The sequence below is a fragment of the Hylobates moloch genome, unplaced genomic scaffold (genome assembly GCF_009828535.3).
Source record: "Hylobates moloch isolate HMO894 unplaced genomic scaffold, HMol_V3 SCAFFOLD_15, whole genome shotgun sequence".
NCBI classification, from domain to species: domain Eukaryota; kingdom Metazoa; phylum Chordata; class Mammalia; order Primates; family Hylobatidae; genus Hylobates; species Hylobates moloch.
Genome location: NW_026652290.1, coordinates 36,231,087 through 36,252,620, shown reverse-complemented (window position 1 = coordinate 36,252,620; position 21,534 = coordinate 36,231,087). Strand labels below are relative to the sequence as shown.

Sequence of the window (21,534 nt, the reverse complement as noted above, 5' to 3'; positions counted from 1 at the left end):
CTTAGGAAACGAACCATCAGGTCTCTCAGATTGTATCAAGGAGCTGAAACTCACCGGACCACAGCAAGTGGACAATGACATGCCAGACCCTTCACCTATCATGATGAAAGGTAGAGGCTTTGTTCTTTTCTTCTCACTGGAGAAATTTAGTTTCAACTGAAAGGCGTAAATCTAGTTCCTGTGGCTTCTCTTCCTACAGACCACCTGCTTTCTTTAGGCCAACTCCTCTTCCTTATATCTTCCGAATTTCTGTTTTCCTGGACATAGTTACATTCCTTCCCTGCTATATAAACCCCCAATTTTAGTTGGTTAGGGAGATGGATTTGAGACTTCTTTCCTATTTCCTGACATCATCCAAATAAAGCCTTTCTTCCCTGGCAATACTTATTGTCTCAGTGATTGGTTTTCTATGTGGCAGGCAATGAGACCTAAACTGGACCCCTGGCATTTCAGTAACAACAATATTTAGGGGACTGAGGCTGAACTAAGTGCAGAGAATTAGGAGGAGATGAGATTGATAAGGTTGGTTAGGACCAAATGGTGGAGAGTTCAGAAGTTGCAACAGATTTGGACTTTATAGTCAAACAAAAGATGCATTTGGTTTTATACAAGCCTATATGTGGAGGAACCTTTGTTGTTATAGGTATGTTCATATACTTATGTTAATTGAAACAACTTTAAGCTTAGATCTCTCTCTTGCTCTCTCTCTATCTCTGCCTCTATCTGTCTATAATCTATCTATCTATATCTATCTATCTATCATCTATCTATTTATCTATCTATTATCTATCTACCTACCTATTTATCTATGGTAGTGGTTAAGTCTGTAAATTTAAAAAGTTGTGAAGTTTGGGATCAGTTTGTCAGAATTTAAATGATATCCTTCAACTCTTGCCATCTGTGTGACCTTAGGCCAGTCACTTCAACTCTCAAGTCCTAGTTCCTTAATCTGTAAAGTGGAGTGTTGATGACAATACCTGGCTTATGGGTTATTGTGAGATAGAATGCCCTATGTACCATGTGGCAAGGTGCTTGGCCCTGGGAAGCACAAATGCGTGCTGGTGTCTTCATCATTAGTAATGATATTAATGCCGTATGGAGAGATTGCTACCTGCCCTGTGTCCAAGCCTGAACAGCTGACATTTCTGAGAAGAGGAGGAGCACATAGAAGTGGTGCTTTTGGAAGGTTGATCCCATAGATCCCATTGAAGACACGAAACTTGCCTTCGGGGCCTCAAAGGCTGGTTGTGGATATAAATCATACACACAGGAAAACACAGCAACACAAGATGGTAAGTTCCAGGTGAATGACACGGAGAGGGAAGCCCCTATAAAGATTGTGGGTGATGAGATAAGAATAAGAGTGAGATAGGAGGCATGGAAGGAGTGAGTTCTGGGATTGGTTTGATTCTGGCTTTGACTGTGGCTTTAGGCAAACAGAATATTATTTGTTTACATTTAAGATGAATTTATGGGGAAAGCCCATGCAAAATATATAAAATATATAAATACATAAAAATATATAAAATAAATATAAAAAATATAATATATAATATATAAAATATAATTATATTATATGTAATATAATTATATATCATATAATTATAAATATATTATAATATAATTATATAATTATAATTTTATATTATAAATATATAATTATATAATTATATATTATATTAATTATATGATATATAAATATTATACTGTTTATGTAATATTTATATATTACATATATAAAATATATAAAAAATTTATGATGCTGCCTTTTTCCTGTATATAATACTAAGCTTTTTGGAAAAAAAATAATTTGTTTTCATATTTAATTCTTCAGTGCATCACACTGATTCTTGAAGGTAAAATTTGAGTGAACCGACTGAACTGAATAGCAGTCAGACATTCTATTAAGGTGTTGGGGTGGAGAGAAGGTGAGGGTGCATTTTATTTCTTGCACCTAAGAAGATGTGGTCAAACATCTCTAGAAAGGTATGTGTGGGTTTTCATGAAAAAATGTGGTATTTAGTAGAATACTATAGTTACAATATTATTTTCTTGGTGAAAGAATAAAAACAATACAAGTAAAAAGTATATAAATATGTCCCAGAAGAATGGGGTGGAGCTGTGGATGCCCAGTGGATCTTGACCACATATTTCATTGGCCTTCACTCGGCATAGGAACTTCTTTACATGGCCCAAGGTGCTCTATGAAGCTAATTGTTCATCAGTTGTTACACAACTATGAGTTGCCTCTGTGTGTAAATATACACATATCTGTTACCTAACTAGAATTTTGCTGGAGTGCGTTTCAGATCTTCACTTCGACCTCTCCTACTCCTGAAGAGAAATGTGTCTTTTCTGCTCAATTATAATTTTAATCCAAATTCTTCCTCCCCTTCCTCTTCTTTTTCTGTCTTTCCGCCTTTAAATTTCTCCCCTTCTTCCTCCTTCCTCATCTTCCTTTTGTCTTGGGTTCTCATATGGAATCATAATATCTCACTCAGATGAGTAATTTCTTTTATCAGAGACTATGTCCTCATTCCAAAAGACCCTCCTACCCATCGTCACATGTCTCCCTTCCCTCTTGCTGTCTGTCCTTTAGAATGTCAATCTCACTACATGTTATGGGTTGAGATGTGTCCCTCCAATATTCATATGTTGAAGTCCTAATCCCTTATATCTCAGGATGGAAATTTATTTGGAAATAGAGTCATTGCAGATGTTATCAGTTAAGATGAGGACAAACTGGATAGGGTGGGCCCTAATCCAATATCACCAGCGTCCTTATAGAAACGGGAAATTTGGACACAGACACACACACAGGGAGGAAGGCAGAGATTGAAGTGATCCATCTACAAGCCCAGAAATGCCAAAGATTGCCAGCAAACCACCAAGAGCTAGTAAAGAGATAACAGAACAACATCTTCCTCATAGCCCTCAGAAGGAACCAACCTGGCTGACACCTTGATCTCAGACATCTTGCCTTCGGAACTGAGCTAATAAATCTTTCTTGTTTAAGCCATTCACTTTGTGGTACTTTGTTATGGAAGCCCTAGCAAACTAGTACACACTTTTATAAGTGTTCTTAATGTATGTATACATTTAATCCCCTTTATTATTTCAGAAGTGACTTGAGATGTTGGTACCAAAGAGACAGTAAATCTTAAAAAGAATAACATTGGATTTATAGAGTGCAGTTGAAGAAAGACAAAGCAGGAATTCTGACAATAAAGTCATATTTCCCCTCAGCATTTATTATGAATCAAATTAATTTGGAAGTAGGAAAAGGTGTATTGATGTTTAAACCTGTGAAAAGACTCATAGCTTCAGAGTTGTTGGCCAGAGTTCTGAGCTTAAGGTTAAACTGGGAGCTCCATGAGAGCAGTGACTCTGTTTTGTTTAACATAGTATTCTCAATACATAGTGCAGCATCTGGCACATAGTAGGTACATAATACATTTTTATTGATTGACCGCTTGTCTAGGGAAATAAATTTAGTCATGTGGCAAAACAGAAATCATGTGGACAAAACAGAAGGCAGATGCCATTGCTCAAGTGAGAAAAATATTAAACTGACTTTGTTAGGTCTGAAGAGATGTATTATCAGTTTCTACCTGTCCAATTGGGGGATCATTTACTAAACATTCCTCAGATGTGTAGCTCAATGTAGACTCTACAGAGAGTGCAAAGAAATAATGTTTAATACTCTTTGGCTTCAAGAGGTTTATGATCCAGTTGGGGAAATTAGACATTGAGTGGAGATAAGCAGCAATAATACAATAAAATGCTCAGACCTATCCCAGTGATGATAATGCTGTGGGAGGTCCCAAGAAGAGGCATGGGTGTGGCCATAGAGATTCACAGAGAACGCAGAATGAAGTCTCTCTGAGGCAGTGTCTTTCACCTGCGCATCCCCAGGGTACCAGAGAGCTTGGTCTTCCAAAAGAGTTTGTTGAATAAACAGATGGGAAAATGTGAGGTTGGCCTAGAGAGTTAGGTTTAGGGTGGGGGTGGAGAAATATTCCATGTGGTCAGGATTGGCTTCATGGGCATGTCGCCCCTAGAGTTGCGTGGGGCCCCATGCTCAGAAGGGCCTGACACTTGACTGATGTGCTGCTGCTATATGTTGAAATTCTTAATGACTTTTGGACAAGGGGACTCGCATTTTTATTTTGCACTGGGCCCTACCAATTATGTAGCTGGCCCTGCGTATGCTTAAATAGCACTAAAGTGTTTGCTTCATGGATGCAATCTGCTGCGGTGGCACAATGTTTTTAATAAATATGATTTTGAATTCTGCCTGGAAAGGACCTAAGCCAACCTGGTCATTGACAATTCTTAAGCCCTTCTTTCTGGACTGTATAGTAGTCACGAAGAAGTTTCGGGTGGGTAAAGAGAGTTAGTTTCTCCCTTAAAGCTTCATACTCGCTTTACTACCAAGTGTTAACAAGAGCAAGCCTCAGAAAAAATCAGCCTCTCATACGTGCATTAACTGAAGAACCACATAGCCTGACTTACAGGCTCAATGAAGCCTGTGGGTTCTGTCTTTTTGGAGCTCAGGCCACCACTTGCAGGAAAGATCTGTCCACAACACTATGTTAGCACAACAACATTACAGAGCAGGATTCTCCAGCTTTATAGCTGGCATCAGGGAACTGATTGCTGAACAAGGGTTCCTTAGGGACAAAGTGGATGCAACAGATACAGGTCTCTCTGGATGTACTCCATGGATGCAAAGACAGGCAGTGCATAGTTTATTTCAGTCAATCCACATATCTTGAGTACATTTATCTTTCCCAATGACAGCCCATTTCTAACTTCCATCATGCTATGACAGGTCACTATCTTCTCCGATGAAAACCTCTCCCTGTGATAGTAGGATCATTAGAAAAGATTCAAGTGCTCCGGGCATGGTGGCTCACGCCTGTAATCCTAGCACTTTGGGAGGCTGAGGTGGGTGGGTCACGAGGTCAGGAGTTTGAGACCAGCCTGGCCAACATGGTGAAACCCTGTCTCTACTAAAAATACAAAAATTAGCTGGGCATGATGGCATGCACCTGTAGTCCCAGCTACTTGGGAGGCTGAGGCAGGAGAATAACTGGAACCTGGGTGGTGGAGGTTGCAGTGAGCTGAGATTGTGCCACTGCACCTCAGCCTGGGCAACAGAGTGAGACTCCGTCTCAAAAAAAAAAAAAAAAAAAAAAAGATTCAAGTGTTGGCTGTGATGTGAATAATAGGAGTTCTTACAGCAGCCACTGTGCTGCCAATCAGGAAACTGGTGGGTTTCCCTGGATCTGCACATTTTTATCTTCAGCAACTTGTTAGATTGAATGAACACACCTAATATTACACTAACTGTTTTGAAGTAGTTAAAAGTAAATGGCAAACACTGTGACAAATGCTTTAGGTAGGTCATGTCAGTTAAATAGAGTCCCTGTCACTCCCTAATGTCTTGGACCCATGGCTTCTGCCACGTGTGCCCCGTTCGTCTTCTGCAGTTTTTTGAATCTATGAAGTATGAAGGTTGAGGGTATGGGCGTTGGAAGCTAGGTGACGGAATTGACAGCTGACTCCACAAGACATTGGTCAGGCATGATAAAAATGGCATGTAGGGGAGCACATGAAAGTTCTTTAAATGGGCACTCTTGAGACGGCTTTGGGTCCCAATTCTGCCATTACCCGGAGGTGTGGATTTGGCTGCTACTTCATCTCTCTGGGGCTCAGCGGCTTCCTCTATAAAAAGCACAAACTGGATGAGATGCTTGTTAAAGATTTTTGTAATTCCCAACTGCATAATTTTGTATTCTGCCTGGTGGTCATAGGCAGGGTGAACTATTTGTAGAAGGAATATAAGTAGAAATTCAAGTTGGGAAAGAATAAGTACATTTTAAAATTTGCAGACATACCTGTAAACATCCCATACATAGTATGGAACGACTTAAATTTATCGGTTTATTAAATCCTACCTACACCTTTATGCAATAGGCACTATGGGACAAAGTTGCTATGTGGTGAAATTTTTCCTATTTATTTATGCACAGATGTATTCACTGTACTCTAGTTAGGGTAGGATTAAAGGTAAAATTTTTTCTACTGGCATCTTTCTAGTAATGATTTCATAATTTGTATGCAGAGCACTAGGTGGCAATGTTGCATCTTTTTAAAACCAGTTTTCCTTTTAGAAGAGATAAATGATGGGTGAGATACGACTTAAAAATAATTACTACATTTTAAGTTGTAGCTCATTTTGGAATCATATTTCCTAGGATTTGTTCATTGTTGCAAATGTGACAGGAAATCTTAATCCCTAAGTTCAGAAGAATTGGATTATTGTTGTTGTTCGAGGTAAATATCCCAATAGCTACATAAAATAAAATTTCTCCTATGGTAATAAGGGAATTTGAATTTCTCCTTTAAAGGGAATTTAGAATCTACCCTGAAAATATTTAGAGAATGGACAGATTTTTTTTTTCTCCACAGAAGAGAGTGCAGAAGCCAGCATTAATCTTTTTAAAATATATCTGTTTTCAGAGAGAAAAAAAAGTCTATTCTAAAAAGCAAAGGTCATTTTGGGTCATTATAATCATATACTTTTGGGGGAAGAAAGAAGTTAATCTCGCAGAGAGATAACTCTTTGCAAAAAGGCAAATTGCCCAAGGCATGGTTTTCTCAAGTGAAGGTGAACTCTTTAAAGAAAGGGAAGTAAGTACACAAGAGCAAGGATTTAGAGAGTGTGTGTTTTCTCCTGGATGAAAATGAAAGTATAGATTCATCTCTTTCACAGCTACTGGCTCTAGAAACTATCAATTTAGAGGAAAGGTTGTTTGTATGTTCAATTATCTGAGATTGGTTTTCTCCAAATACTGTTATATCGACAATGGACAAGTGGCAGCAGGAGGAAGAATGAATAATATGGTGCTAGTCTTATTTACTCTGCCTGTCATTAATGTCACAAATCCTCACTTACTGATAAACGCGCACCCAGCCAGCGTGTCTGAGAGCCGCAGAAGGTGGTTTAATATCACAGTTGGGCCAGCAACTTTGGAGCTGAACTGTTTGGCTTATCGTAGCTCCATAGTTAGGGAGTCAATGTTTCAGGGTCTTGACTTTCTCATCTGTAAAATTTAAAAATTGTGCCTTCTGTCTCTTGGAATTGTGAAGACTCAATAAGTGACAGCTTTAAAAAAAAATCAAGCACAGTGCTTGAAATGTAGTAGCTTTTCCCATAGTCTTGCCTTTGTACTGAAGGTTGACCAAAACAACCCTACTATGATCCAACCTGAATTACTGGCCAAACAAAGCAAGATTTGTAACTATTTATTTTAATTTAATGTATGTATATATCTTCTCCTACTCATAGCCATTTTCATAGCAAATCCATAAGTTGTTCCACATTCAAAATAAGTCACTGCCCTTTAAAAAAAACCCATGAACTGCTCCCCGACAAATAAAAAGCAAAAACAAATTAAAACCCTCATCTGTAAAACAATGGCCTCAACAAGTGACTTGATCTTGTGATCAGCAGTTTTAAAACTGCCCTCACTTAGAGGTTTAGAAATTCTTAAGACAAATAAATATGGATATGAAAGTTTGGTTTTGAGTTGATTTCCTAACCTTATTTAATTTTTAGATTTTTAAAGTTTTTGCATAATTTTCATTTACTTTGTCTAATTCAACAGGCAAAAATAGAAGTGACGTTAGAATGCACTATGATAAACATTCTTCTATAAGTTGTTGAAATAATGAAACTTTATTGTCATATATATTAGAATACATGTTATATAATACATATATCATGTTACATATGTTATATATATAATATATGTAGTCCATTAAATTGATGTTTCTTTGAACTAGTGTCTGTGGAAGAGATGAATCTGTATTCTTCACTGCTAAACAGGAGAAAACATCCACTCTCTCTAAATCATTGGTCTCATCCCTTCTCTTCCTTTCAACGATTCACCTTCACTTGAGAAAACAATGCCCTAGGTACCTTTCCTTGTATGCAAACATGTCTCTTAGATAGAATAACTTCTTTCTTCTCCCCAAAGTATATGATTTGAAATAATGAAACCTTGAGTTGAGAAGGTACTTTCTTGTGAGTGTGACAAGAAGCAGCACAATCTTCCCAAGCAGGTGAATGGGAAGATGAGATCCCTTGTTATGGAAGGATCTCTGGGGACAGTGTCACCTAGGTGAATGATGATGATGATGATGAAAGCTGAAAGCCAACTGCTCTCCTAGAAGTCCTTCCAAGTAAAGGCCTTATTGACCATCCAGCATGTGCTAGCCATGGGATCCCACCAGTGTTCCTGGGTCGGAGCAGTGGTTCTCAGCTTTGCCCCCTGCCCCACTCGGGACATCTGACAACATCTGGAAACACTTTTTGATTGTCACACCTGGGAGAAGGGCTACCACTGACATCTAGTGGGGAGAGTCCAGGGTTGCCGCTAACCATCCTACAACACAGGAAAACCCCTACCACAAATAACTATTCAGTCCAAAATGTCAACAGGGCTGTGGCTGAGAAAACCTGACTTAGAAAGAGCTTCCTTGTTATGGGATCCAGAGCCCTCTTGTATAGGTTAAAATTGTTAGGTGATAATGGGATGTCTGGGCCGCGGGTTAGCACTGAGAATGCCCTGCAATGAAAAGATAAAGAGTTTTTATCCTTTGCTTTTTTTTATCATTATGTCCAGAGAAAAGAAAGCTACTTGTGGGCTATTTTAGAGGACTTCAATGATCTTTCTAAGAAAATTACACAAACTAAACATTGTATACTACTAATATTACCTAATTACTTGAACATAATATGAATTGTCGTTCTGGATGAGCCTGTTAGAAATAATCAGTGTTTTATTGGCATGTAAAACAAGACGGAAGTGAATTTGAGGACCAATATTCAATTGAGGCTATGCTACACAGCAGGTACTAGGGATACAAAAAGTTGCACTCTTCATGGAGCCAACAGACCTAGGGCAAAGACAACTGCAAATCAAATGATAACCTAAATCAATGTAAAATTAGTTTGTGGGGAATGGGTTGGGGGAGATAATTGTATTGTTCTTACTATATAAGTGATATCAATGTCCCTCCCCAAACAGGGTTTGTTCAGAAGAACACAAGGCCTTCTTCATAATATCCTGGGGTACAAGGTGGGCTGCTTAACCGTGTTGATGTATGGAACCAGAGTGAGAATTCTAAAGGAGGGTCCTGAAGGTACAGCAGCAGGTGGTTCAAAACCAAAAATATGGCCATAGGTCAAGATAACAGGTATAAGCCAAGATAGACACTAAGGTTCTGAGAAGTTCAGTGATGGAGAAACACACAGAGGGGAAGGAAGGGGAGCCTAGAAGGATCCTCAGACCATGGCTGGCTCACTGCCTGTGACTCTTCCTATGGAAAAAGCAGAGCTGGCACCCTTTCCCCAGAAAGCCTCTCCCTTAAGAAGGGTCAGGGGGAAGAATATCCTAGGGTTTGATGATCAAGTGCTCTTAATGAAGTCCTGAAATTTTTTCCTGTGGGGTATGAATCTCTGAAACCACTGTACCGGTTTGCACCATCTGCAAAGTACCAATGTTGGGCCTGGCCTTGCTGTCATCAGGATCCCAGTACTTTTTTTTTTTTTAAGATTCTCTAATTTCCTACTAGGTTGCTGGAGTGCATGGTGGAATATGGGGCCTTAGGAGGTGAGATGAAGTGGGTAGTTGAAAAAAACAAGTTGCATGTCCATGGAAGGGAGAGTGGAGTAGAGGCCAGAGGGCTGATGACCTCTGTCACCCCAGAGAAGTTATTAAAAGTTTATGCCAGAAGACATGGAATTAACCACTACTTTAAGTCAGCCTCTCCCTCATTCCAGTATTTACAGCCTTCTTTTTCTACACCACTCTGCCTCTTTGCTAATCCAGGCCCTACACTGTTTTTTGTTTGTCTGTTTTAATGAGGGGTACTTTTTGTCCTTGCCTATCATGAAGGGGCTATCCTCATGAACAGGGGCACCGTGTTGCACACTTACAGGAGACATCATGCCCAACACAGTATGTGTGAATGATGCCCCTGGGCTTGCTCAGTGGACAACCCTTGCAGGAAGCTTATGCGTGTGCTGCTGGATGATCCACAGGCGAAGTGCAGGCAGCTGTTGTTAGCAAGCCTTCCTCCTGCAGGGATGAGAAGAACGCAGGAGTCTGCCTTTGATTGATGAGCTCCCCCAAACGGGGTGGTCAGCATGCCTTGGCTTGATTTCCTTTTCCTCCCTGGAACTGGAGGTCATGTCATCTCTCAGCGCTGGTTCCTTCCTGTCTCCCTCCTTCCCCCAGGATCTGTCTGCTTGTTTCAGCCACTGACATTTGCCACATTGCTCCCACAACCTTCTCTCTCACCACCTACCCTATGAAACCTTTCTCTTATTTTCCTGGGAAAGGGAAGCTCTTGCCTCTTTCTCCACTCTGTTTACATTATTTTTTATGGCTCACAGTCTCTCATTTTTTTAAATCATTTTTTATCATTTGGATCATCCCACCCTTTATGATCAAGATCCATATTTGGAAGTTTAAAATCAGGAAATTAACTGTTTCTTGTCCTTTGCATTCCTGCTATAATGCAATACCCCTGACTAATGAAGCAAGTAGAAACTATTGGAAAGAAAGAAAAATACAGAAATGAATGTACCAAGAGTTGACCTTTTTGAATTCATGGGTAAATGGCCTGGTCTTCCTACTCTTATGTGAATTCCAGAATGTGGGAGCCATGTGTCTTGTTCTGTGTTTACAGAGCTTCTGGCATAGTGTCTGACACAAAGCAGACACTGAACAAATATTTGTGGGCTAAATAAATAAATGAACATTATCATTTCTGTGGACATTGTTCAGTTGCACATAAATGAATCATTATTACAGATGTTTAACCAAATGGGGAGCTATTTTTTCCCTCATACATCTAGAGGCAGGGACCCGAGGATGGAGTAGCTATATGCAGTTGCCACCAAGAAAACAGTTTTTTTGTTTTTTGGTTTTTTTTTTTTGAGACGGAGTCTCGCTCTGTCGCCCAGGCGACAGAGTGCAGTGGCGTGATGTCCGCTCACTGCAAGCTCCGCCCACCGGGTTCACGCCATTCTCCTGCCTCAGCTTCCGGAGTAGCTGGGACTACAGGAGCCCGCCACTAGGCCCGGCTAATTTTTTTGAATTTTTAGTAGAGACGGCGTTTCACCATGTTACCCAGGATCTCCTGACCTCGTGATCCACCCGCCTCGGCCTTCCAAAGTGCTGGGATTACAGGCGTGAGCCACTGCGCCCGGCCTGGAAGCAGTTTTATTTTTCTGCTCTGCTCTTTGCATAAGGCTTTTTGAACTCGGAGTTCAAAAAGTCTTATGCAAAGGTGGCTTTATGCAAAAGCCTTATCCAAAGGTGGTACCACCTCCAAGCACACAATGAATCTTTATGATGAACCAGATGAACTGGTATCTTTTCATTGGGAAAATTATCGCCTTCCCGGAAGCTTCACTGATATCTCATTAAGCAAGCTGTATTGACCCTTCCAGCAAGAGATCTGGAAGTTACATTTATTTTCATCTAAGCGTATCATCACCTGTATTCTCTTGGTGTCTACTACAGTTGTAAGGGTTTCTTAGTGATCGTGTTGTGTTTACATTTCGTATTTTATATTTTCGACTAGTATACAAATATTAACAAAATAATTTTATAAATATAATTCCTAGCATTATATTTTTGAGAAGATTTTCTTACAAGACCTAAAGCTCCTTAAAGTTGGAGACCTAGAAATATTTTTGACAATGTCTTTTAAAAAAAAAACCTTGTTGTAATCATGCTCATGAGTATAATCCAAACTGATTGCATCTGATCAGTAATTTAAAATTTAGATTAAGCAAGAGTGAAAATGAAAGATAAATTATCTCTTTAAGGAAACATTCAGTTAGTATACTCTTACTCATCTGCCCTAAAGGTATATTTTTTTCATATATTCAAAACATGGATTTATTCATCGGTTAACTCGTAACAATCGCTGCACACCTCCTAGGTTAGGAGTAGGGTTACAGGTGCTTTGCAGGCTCACGAATGTATCTGCTGAACAATACGTAGGAAATGCCACCACTTGCTGGAGCTAGGACGCCCCATACAGTCAACAGGATGGAGCCCTCACGGAGGTTGCATTCTAGTGGCAGAAGGCAACAATATAAACAAATATACAGACCAAAAAATAATACCATTTATGCAGAATTCAGTGCTTGAAGAAAATAAAATAAGGCAATGGAATAGAAAGTAATGGGTAGAACAGGGAGCCCCTTCAGACTGGAGGTCGAGGAAGCCTCCCTGAGATCCAGTAAAGAGGATGGAGCCATCCATGGCAGAGTGGGGACAAGGGCTCCAGGCAGAGGGCACAGACAGTCGAAAGCCCTGAAGCAGGAATAACTTAGGGTTCAGACCAAGGGAAATGGCTGATGTGGCTGAGTGTGGTGGTGGGGAAGACAGTAGGACCAGAGCACATAGGCCCCCAGGACACCTGAAGGAGGTGAGAGTTTATCCTAAGTGAATGAGAGGCCACTGGAGCATAGTGCCTGATTTATGATTGAAAGTCTCTCTCTGATTAGCTGTAGGGGTCAGAGCTGGGGACAGGGAGATGGGCTGGCAGGCATTGCTGTGGAGTAGGAGGTAGGGGAAGGTGGCTTGGATTAAGGTAATAGCTGTGGAGTTTTGACAAGAGATATGATTTAGGATCTACCTAGGAGGTGGGCTGATAAAATTTGCTGTGACCCTCTGTGGGGTGGAGCGGGGAAGAGAATCAAGGATCACTCTTAGGTTGTATATACATATATTATATATATATATATATATATAATATATGTATAAAATATATTTTATATGTAGAAGAGGCACAACACTATTCTTAGCTCAGGCTGCAGTCATAAAATCCCACCGACTGCGAGGCATAAACAACAGAAACTCTTTCTCACAGTTCTGGAGGCTGGAAGTCAGCTTAAGGAGTCAGTAGGTTTAGTGGTTCCTGTGGCATCTCTCCTGGGCTTGCAGATGGCCACCACCTTCTTGCTGTGTCCTCACTTGGTCTTTCCTCTGTAAGTGCATCCCTGGCGTCTCTCTGTGTGCCCAAATTTCCTCTTCTTATAAGGACATCAGTCAGATTAGATTAGGGCCTACTCTAACTGTCTCGTTTTAACTAAATCACCTTTCAAAAATCCTATTTCCAAATACAGTCCAACTCCGAGGTGCTAGGAGTCAGGGCTTCAATATAAGAATTTTGAGGGGACACAATTTGGCCCACAACAGTCCCCAAGGGGCAGATGCACAGGTAAGCCCAGCAAAGGAGCTGGATAGGCGAACACAAGAGAATTCCTGGAAAAGTCAGAAATGCCATGAAGTTGAAGACTGCATTAAAAACCAGATCTGGGAGTCTAAGATATTTCTGTTGGTCAGAATAGTACTACCAGGGTTCACAATGCCAGGAAGGAAAAGAAAAGGAAGGTGAGAGTGGAAGTGAGGGTGGGAAGGGTGGGGGAAAGGGAGGGGAAGAGAAACCTTTTAAAATGACCCCGATTATTATGCTGACTGAGAAACATTTTCATGTGCAATTATATTTACTGAGGTTGATTCTGAACTTTTGCTTTAAAATAAAAGAATTTCATGATCATAGGTGAACTTTGATACTGATAAGATTGGTGATTTCTTTGGGGAGGGAGATGGACAGAAGTAATTCATGTTCTGAGACTGTGGGGGTAGTTGGTAAAAAAGAGTGACCTAGCTCCAGGTTACATTTGGCAGCTGCCTCCTTAGTGCTGTGAAATCATGGCAATGCAGGGAAAGACGTTCTCACAATGAAAATACTTGTTTTTTTCCCCTAATTATACAAATAATATGTGGTTATTCATATATCACTTGTGCACTATTAAATATTCAGTGTTGAAAATGTATTTGGAAGAAAGTGAAATCATCTGATATTCCACCCCTGAGATAACCGTCATTAACAATTTTTAGTTATTATTTCTCCATGCTTTGCTTTATGCATATACATGCACATCTATAATTCACATATAATTCACACATGCAAGCAATTTTATTTAGAGTGGTATAAATGTGTGAATGTGAGTGTGCATGTACACGTGTGCATACATGTGCATGTTTGTGCACTATGCAAGAGTGTGTGCATGCGTTTCTTCCCTCTCCTCCACCATTCCCTGGGAACGCATGTTAACTGTCTGGTTTGCATCCTTCTCTCTTTTCTCCAAGGACTTATGTCTGTTTACCAATATACACTGATATGTGCATTCACGTGCAGGTGCAATTTTAAAATTAACATCTGTTTTTGCAAAAATGTGATCTCAAATGAATGTATCTATATATGCAAACACATATTTTCCTCATCTTACTTTCTTATTCCCCTCTATTCTTATGAGTGTTCTGCCTCGTGAGTGCTAATAGTGCATCTGTTCTATTCACAGAACTCAATTTCTGTGTCTATCGAGGTGCTGCTGTATTTCATGAACATCCCTTCTGTTCTCATGGCATCCTTATATCAGCGTGGCCTCAGCTGTCTTGGCTTCTCTTTCTTCCCACCTCTTTGTGTGGGAGCTAATGGGGGCACTTGTTGGTGGACAGATGATGTGATTAGATGCTCCATTAGCATACACCTCAGTACACTTTACTCAGAGCATGCTCCCTCTATGCATGTTAATTTCTTGTAAATGTCAGGGAGTCAGAGGGTGTTGATAAACATCACTACTATTAGTTACTCAGCTATCTGGATCACAGTTTGAATTGCTCCGACCGTGGTTTGGAAATCCACAAAGCACTTCTCTGACATTTTTTGTTTGTTGCGGCTTTCATAAAGGTAGAGGCTTTGTTCTTTTCTCCTCACTGGAGAGACTTAGGTTCAACTCAAAGCCATATATATATCCAGTTTCTGTGGCTTCTCTTCCTACAGAGCCTACCCAGGAAACTTCCCTACTACCTGCTGGCCTCTTCCACACCATTTTACTAGCTTGATGCAGAGGATGTGCATTACTTACCTGAACCTACCTGAGAAGCAAAGTTATTTCTGTTGAAGTCATATTCCAATCCTTAGGTGAAACATTATTCTATTTGAGTATGCCTTGGTGGCAGAAAGGAAAATTGGCCTATTTTCCTGATTAGTATACTTTCCACTGTAGAAACTGTTCTTAGTCTAGATCTTGACCTCAGGGAAGCAAAATGATCTCTGGTTTTAATTTTATGAAACTTTAACCCCAAAGGGCAAACCAGACATTATTAGTTCTACATACCTAATAACAGACACTAAATGAGTTAGTGAGTTGCAACTGTGAATATCAATTAAATGAGATTTAATGGAAATATATCATGCTATTATTCAAGTGTAATGCAAACTTGCTAAGATTTTATTTAAAATATTTCATGAAAAGTGAAATAATAAAACCGTACAAAGGAATAAGTTACAGATTGATCAAGAAGTAGATTAACTTGTGATGAGCATCTGATAGTGGTTCTTTCTCTGGCTGTCATTTGGTAGGAACTGACTTATGCCTGTTTCTGTATTCTACAGAGGCCAATTCTCTGTAAAGATCAGTTTGGTTATAGACTTGGTCTTACCCAGTTCTGACCCTACACCCTAGGCTGGGATGAGGCAGACTGGAGTAGCTAGTGCACCAAGCTCCTTTCTTCTTGTGCAGGGACTGTGAGGCCACAGGCCAGAGGGGCAGGTATGGGATTGGAAAGGAGCCTGTGGTGGCTGCCTATGTCCAGCTACATGTGCAGAGTGGAGAGCAGGCCTGCGTGCTGCTTCTGCTGGGAGGACTCCGTCACCAGAATCTGAGCTGTCCAGGGGACTGGCAGATAGATTGATGGTCCCCATGTGATATGGTTAGGCTTTGTTTCCCCACTCAAGTCACATCTTGAATTGTAATCCCCAGGTGTTCAGGGAGAGACCTGGTGAGAAGTGATTGGATTATGGGAGCGTTTTCCCCCATGCTGTACTTGTGATAGTGACTGAATTCTCATGAGATCTGATGGTCTTATAAATGATAAATGGTAGTTTTTTTCTGTGCTCTCACATGCTCTCTCTCACCTGCCGCCATGTAAGATGTGCTTGCTTCCCATTCTGCCATGACTGTAAGTTTCCTGAGGCCTCCCTCCCCAGCCATGCAGAACTGTGAGTCAATTAAACCTCTTTCCTTTACAAATTAGCCAGTCTGGGGGAGTATATTTATAGCAATATGAGACTGGACTAATACATCATGCTTGGCCCTCTTGTCACTATATCCAGGAATGTGCAGGGAAAAAAATCTTTTGTTGCTCAAAAGTGAGGCTTCTGCTGCTAGAACATTACCACAATCACAAAACTTCAACTAAATATTGGCCTGCTGTGTGTGACTGTGTGTGTGTTCACGTGTGCAAATGGTTCTGACTTTCTTTTAGCAATTTAAAAGCAAGTTAAATCCCTGCTGACAGAACTTGGTTTTCCTGCTGTGTGGGTGCCTGGGATATTTAATTGAATCTAACAAACATTTCGCTTTGTGGAAGGGACAGATGAGTTTTCTTTAGGGAATGGATAATACTGGGGGGCTCAGGATTGAGAGACAGTCTGTGAGAGTAAAATCATCTCCACGCTGGGAACTGTGAGACTCTCACCCTAACTCTCTTCTTATCTCTCCCTGTACAACTAAGCAGGTCATTTAAACCCTCTGAAATTTTCTACATCAAAATTTTATCACTGGTGAAAGGACTAGGTTGACCAGCTTACAGAGAAAACTCCTTTCAGATCAAAAACTGTCTTTCAAAGATAAAGTGATAGAAGAGTCATTACCTTTATCGTCAGACACATATATACAAAATGCATTAACTGTGAAAGCATTTGAAAAATCTTGCCATAAGCAAACGAAAACTGTAACTCCCAGCATTTAATTTATAACTAGGATATAAATTAGATGCTCTAAGAATTCCCTTTAGTAATTATTGCATTATACAAATCATTGCCCCGATCATTCATTGATTCATAACATATTTTGGGTTCACACTCTGTGGGAGGCAGCTTCAAGGTGCTAGAGACAAAAGGGGAATGAGACACACAGTCGTCACCCTCAAAGAACTCATGAGAGGTAGGTCTTCGAGAAAGGGCAAGAAATAAAAGGCAAAGAAACTAATTATAGTATAATGAGGGCTACAACATGCCATATCCCCTAAATTAAAACTGCTACATAGAAAATGCCAACTTCATTGCATATTTCTATTCACATCATAAAAACGTAGGATGAAAGTGATTGTAAAATGTTAATACAGACATACCATGCTGATATTGCGGGCTTGGCTCCAGGGCACTGCAATAAGTGAATATTGCAATAGAGTGAGTCACAAATTTTTTGGTTTCCCACTGCATATAAAAGTTATGTTTAACAGACTATACTATACTGTAGTCTAGTAAGTATGCAATAGCAGTATGTGTAAAACAATGTACACAATCTAATTAAAAATACTTTAAAAGTGCTAATGATTATCTTTTTGCTGTTGGACAGTCTTGTCTCCAAGTGGATGGCTGTTGACTGATCAGGGTGTTGATTGCTGAAGGTTGGGGTGGCTGTGACAACTTCTGAAAATAAGACAATAATGAAGTTTGCCACATTGATTGACTCTTCCTTTCACAAGAGATTACTCTGTAGCATGTGATGCTGTTTTATAGCCTTCTTTCCACAGTAGAATTGATTGAAAATTGGAGTCAGTCCTCTCAAACCCTGCCACTGCTTTATCAACTAAGTTTATGTAATATTCTAAATTCCTTGTTGTCATTTAAACAATGTTCACACATCTTTACTAGGAGTAGATTTCATCAAGAAACCACTTTATTTGCTCATCCATAAGAAGTAACTCCTTATCTGTTCAAGTTTTCTCATGAAATTTCAGCAATTCAGTCCCATCTTCAGGCTCCATTTCTAATTCCACTTCTCTTGTTATTTCTACCTTATCTGCAGTGGCTTCCTCCACTTAAGTTTTAAACCCCTTAAAGTCCTCCATGAAGTCTGCAATCAACTTCTTCCAAACTCCTGTTAATCTTGATATTTTGACCTCCTCCCATAAATCACGAATGTTCTTAACAAGATATAGAATGGGAGAATCCTTTCCGTAAGGTTTTCTATTTACTTTGCCCAGTTCCATCAGATAATCATAATCTATGGCAGCTATAACCTATAACATTTATTTCTTAAATAAGATGACTTTAAAGTCAAAATTACTTCTTGATCCGTGGGCTGCAGAATGGATGTTGTGTTAGCAGGCATGAAAACAACATTAATCTCCTGTGTACATTTATTAGAGCTCTTGGGTGACCAGATACATTGTCAATTAGTGGTAATATATTGAAAAAATCTTTTTTATCTGAGCAATGGGTCTCAACAATGGGCTTAAAATATTCAGTAAATCATGTCGCACACAGATGTGTTGTTATCTAGGCTTGTGGTTCCATTTATATAGCATAGGCAGAGTAGATTTAGCATAATTCTAAAGGATCTTAGGAATGGCAAATGATCATTGCCTTCAACTGAAGTCACCAGCAGCACTAGCCCCTAACAAGAGAGCCAGAATGTCCTTTGAAGCTTTGAAGTCAGACATTGACTTCCCCTCTCCAGCTATGAAAGTCTTACATGGTATCTTCTTCCAAGAGAAGGCTATTTTGTTTACATTGAAAATCTGTTGTTGAGTGTAGCCATCTTCATCAATGATCTTAGCTGGATTTTCTGGATAACTTGCTGCAGCTTCTACATCAGCCCTTGCTTCTTCACCTTGCACTTTTATGTTATGGAGATGGCTTCTTTTCTTAAACCTTATGAACCAACCTCTGGTATCTTCCAACTTATCTTCTGCAGCTTCCTCACCTTTGCCAGCCTTCATAGAATTGAAGAGAGTTACAGCCTTGCATGGGCTAGGCTTTGACTTAAGGGAATGTCGTAGATGGTTTGATCTTCTAATTGGCTCACTGAAGCTTTTTCCCTATCAGCAACAAGGCTGTTTTAATTTCTTATCATTCGTGTATTCACTGAAATAGCACTTTTAATTTTCTTCAGTAACTTTTCCTTTACATTCACAACTTGGCTGTTTGGCACAGAAGCCTTGCTTTTGGCCTATCTGGACATTCGGCATGCCTTCCTTACTAAGCTTAATTGTTTCTAACTTTTTGATTTAAAGTGAGAGGCGTGCGACTTTTCCTTCCTGAACACTTAGATGCCATTATAGGGTTATTAATTGATCTAATTTCAATATTGTGTGTTTCAGGGAATAGAGAAGTCTGCGTTGAGAGAGAGATGGGGGAACAGCAAGTTGGCGGAACAATCAGAACACATACATTTATCAATTAAGTTTGTCATCTTATATGGCTGTGGTTCAACGTGCCCCCCAAACAGTTACAATAGTAACATTAAAGATCACTGATTACAGATCACCACAACAGATATAATAATAATAAAACTTGAAATATTGCAAGAATTAGCAAAATGTGACACAGAGCCACAAAGTAAACACATGGTGTGGGAAAAATGGTGTCTGTAGACTTGCTTGATGAAGGATTGCCACAAAGTTTTAATTTGGAAAGAATGCAGTGCCTGCAAAGCACAATAAAGCCAAGTGCAATAAAACAAGGTATGCTGGTACGTACTTCTAACTCACTGATACATGAGAAGCTAAAGCCAATCACAATAAACAGGAAAATGTGTGTGCGAGTATCATATATTAATAGACACAGTCTGGGGGAAATGATGCAGGAAACTATATTTAAAGGAACATTGTCTCTGGAATAAGATAGCTATGAATTCAGATTCTGACCCCTTCTAAATCTGTGATTTAGTTTAGTCACTTAGCTTCAAGTTTTATTCCCTCATTTTAAAAACAAAGGCTAACAGTGACTTTCTCACATAGTTACTGTGACAATGAAGTAGAATAATGTGGAAGTATTTAATTTTCTGAAACCTTTGCATAGAGTTGTTATTGTTTCAGCTTTTGTTGGTCACTGTTTCCTCTAAGATTCTGGAAAATCTTTATTTTGCCAAAATCCTCCATCACACAAGTGACACAGGCCTCCCTTCGTCTCTGGCACCATTGAGGCCCTTTGACATCTGGAATTCAATTTGCCTTGTTAAGAAGTTCTCTTTCACACAGCAATGGGATTCATGCAGTCAGGATGTCTCCACAGGCCCTCAAGTCAGCATGTGGCTGTCTCCACTGTCACTTGGTTCCACTTCACCTGCTCTCAACCTCCCAGGAGTCATTTTCACTGTTTGTCTCTGTCACAAGTTGCATCCCTGGTGCCCCACTCAGCCTACTGCCCTTGGTCTCTTTTCAGTTGGCCAGCAGCAAACAAGTGAGGGCCTAATGCATGCCAGATGCCAGCCACACAGCTACTTTGTAGGTGCTGTTGCCTGTGACATGCAGCTTGCCAATTTAGATGCTCCATTCTCTCTACTGCCTGCATAATCTCTGTGCCTTTGCTTGGGAAATAGAATCTACTCCTCTGATGTCTACCCTCACAGAATGGCTTTGCTTTACAGTTGCTTGGCCCAAGGGATTTATATTTCTTTTAATTTATACATCATTTTGCTTCTCAGTGCTATATTTGCCACAGAGTTGCTGGTCCAGTCTGGGTCCCTAGAATCCACACCACAGTTTAGTTTTTAACATAACTATTGCTGTGCTTCAGCTTTCTATCTAAGGATCTAAATGGTGCTATCAAACACTTTTGAACTCTTTCCCCAGGAGGCTCCTTGACCCCATACAAGTAGATGGGAGCAGACAGACATCTGAGCACAAAGGGTTGCTTAATTCCACTCACAGATATGTCTATATTCCAGGATCAACTAAGTTCAGACATGCAGAGATGTTTCAAGATTTAAAACAAAGTGGAATATTTGTTTTAAAGTAGCTCTTGACTTCTAGTCAAATTGGTGGATCGAATGTAGCAAATTACCTTCTTATGTTCCAGTCACCTTCTTATATTCTGAATGAAATATTTTAAAATGTTTTAAAGGTGCAAGCGTCATGTAGGAAACTCTAGATGGAAGCAGAGGATAAACTGAGCTGGCCTCAGGGCAATGGCTGGCTTTTGACACCCATATGGGATTGCGAAACAAGTTTGTAGGAGTCACGCTGAGCAAGGAGCAGACACTGAACTCCTTTATAAACCCAGAAGCTGGGAAATTGCTGCTTGTTCTTGACGAGGGACTGTGCTATCTGTCCTCCAGCCTCAGTTGTAGCAAAGAGCAAACTGACCACTCCCATTCAGAGCTGTAACCAGAAACATCTATGACCTCAGACCTGTGGAACATCAGGTTGCTGGACTCGGCTTTACATTCTCCCTGAGACTGACTGGCAGGGTCCACAGTAGGGTTTGAGCAAAGGCAACCAATAGATCAGTATCCAGAGAGGTCTCGATGACCCAGAGAAAGAAACTCAAGGAGAACCTATGATGGGAAACAAGGTCATAGAGAAGGATGACACAATATTTGAGATAGTTCCAAGAAAATCGGCCTACATCCCCCTG

The 21,534-nt window shown here is 40.0% G+C and overlaps 1 long non-coding RNA gene across 3 annotated transcripts in view; it reads left to right on the top strand.

Moving 5' to 3' along the window:
- Nucleotides 1–21,534, top strand: part of LOC131381403 (uncharacterized) — a 102,338-nt gene that overhangs the window by 52,569 nt on the left and 28,235 nt on the right. Inside the window, exon 3 of one of the 3 annotated variants that reach the window (XR_009210148.1) lies at nucleotides 19,278–19,332. The exons of the other annotated variants lie outside the window; for them this stretch is intronic. This is a non-coding gene — a long non-coding RNA (uncharacterized LOC131381403). Of the gene's footprint in view, nucleotides 1–19,277; nucleotides 19,333–21,534 lie in introns of those variants that run through there. 3 annotated transcript variants of the gene reach the window in all.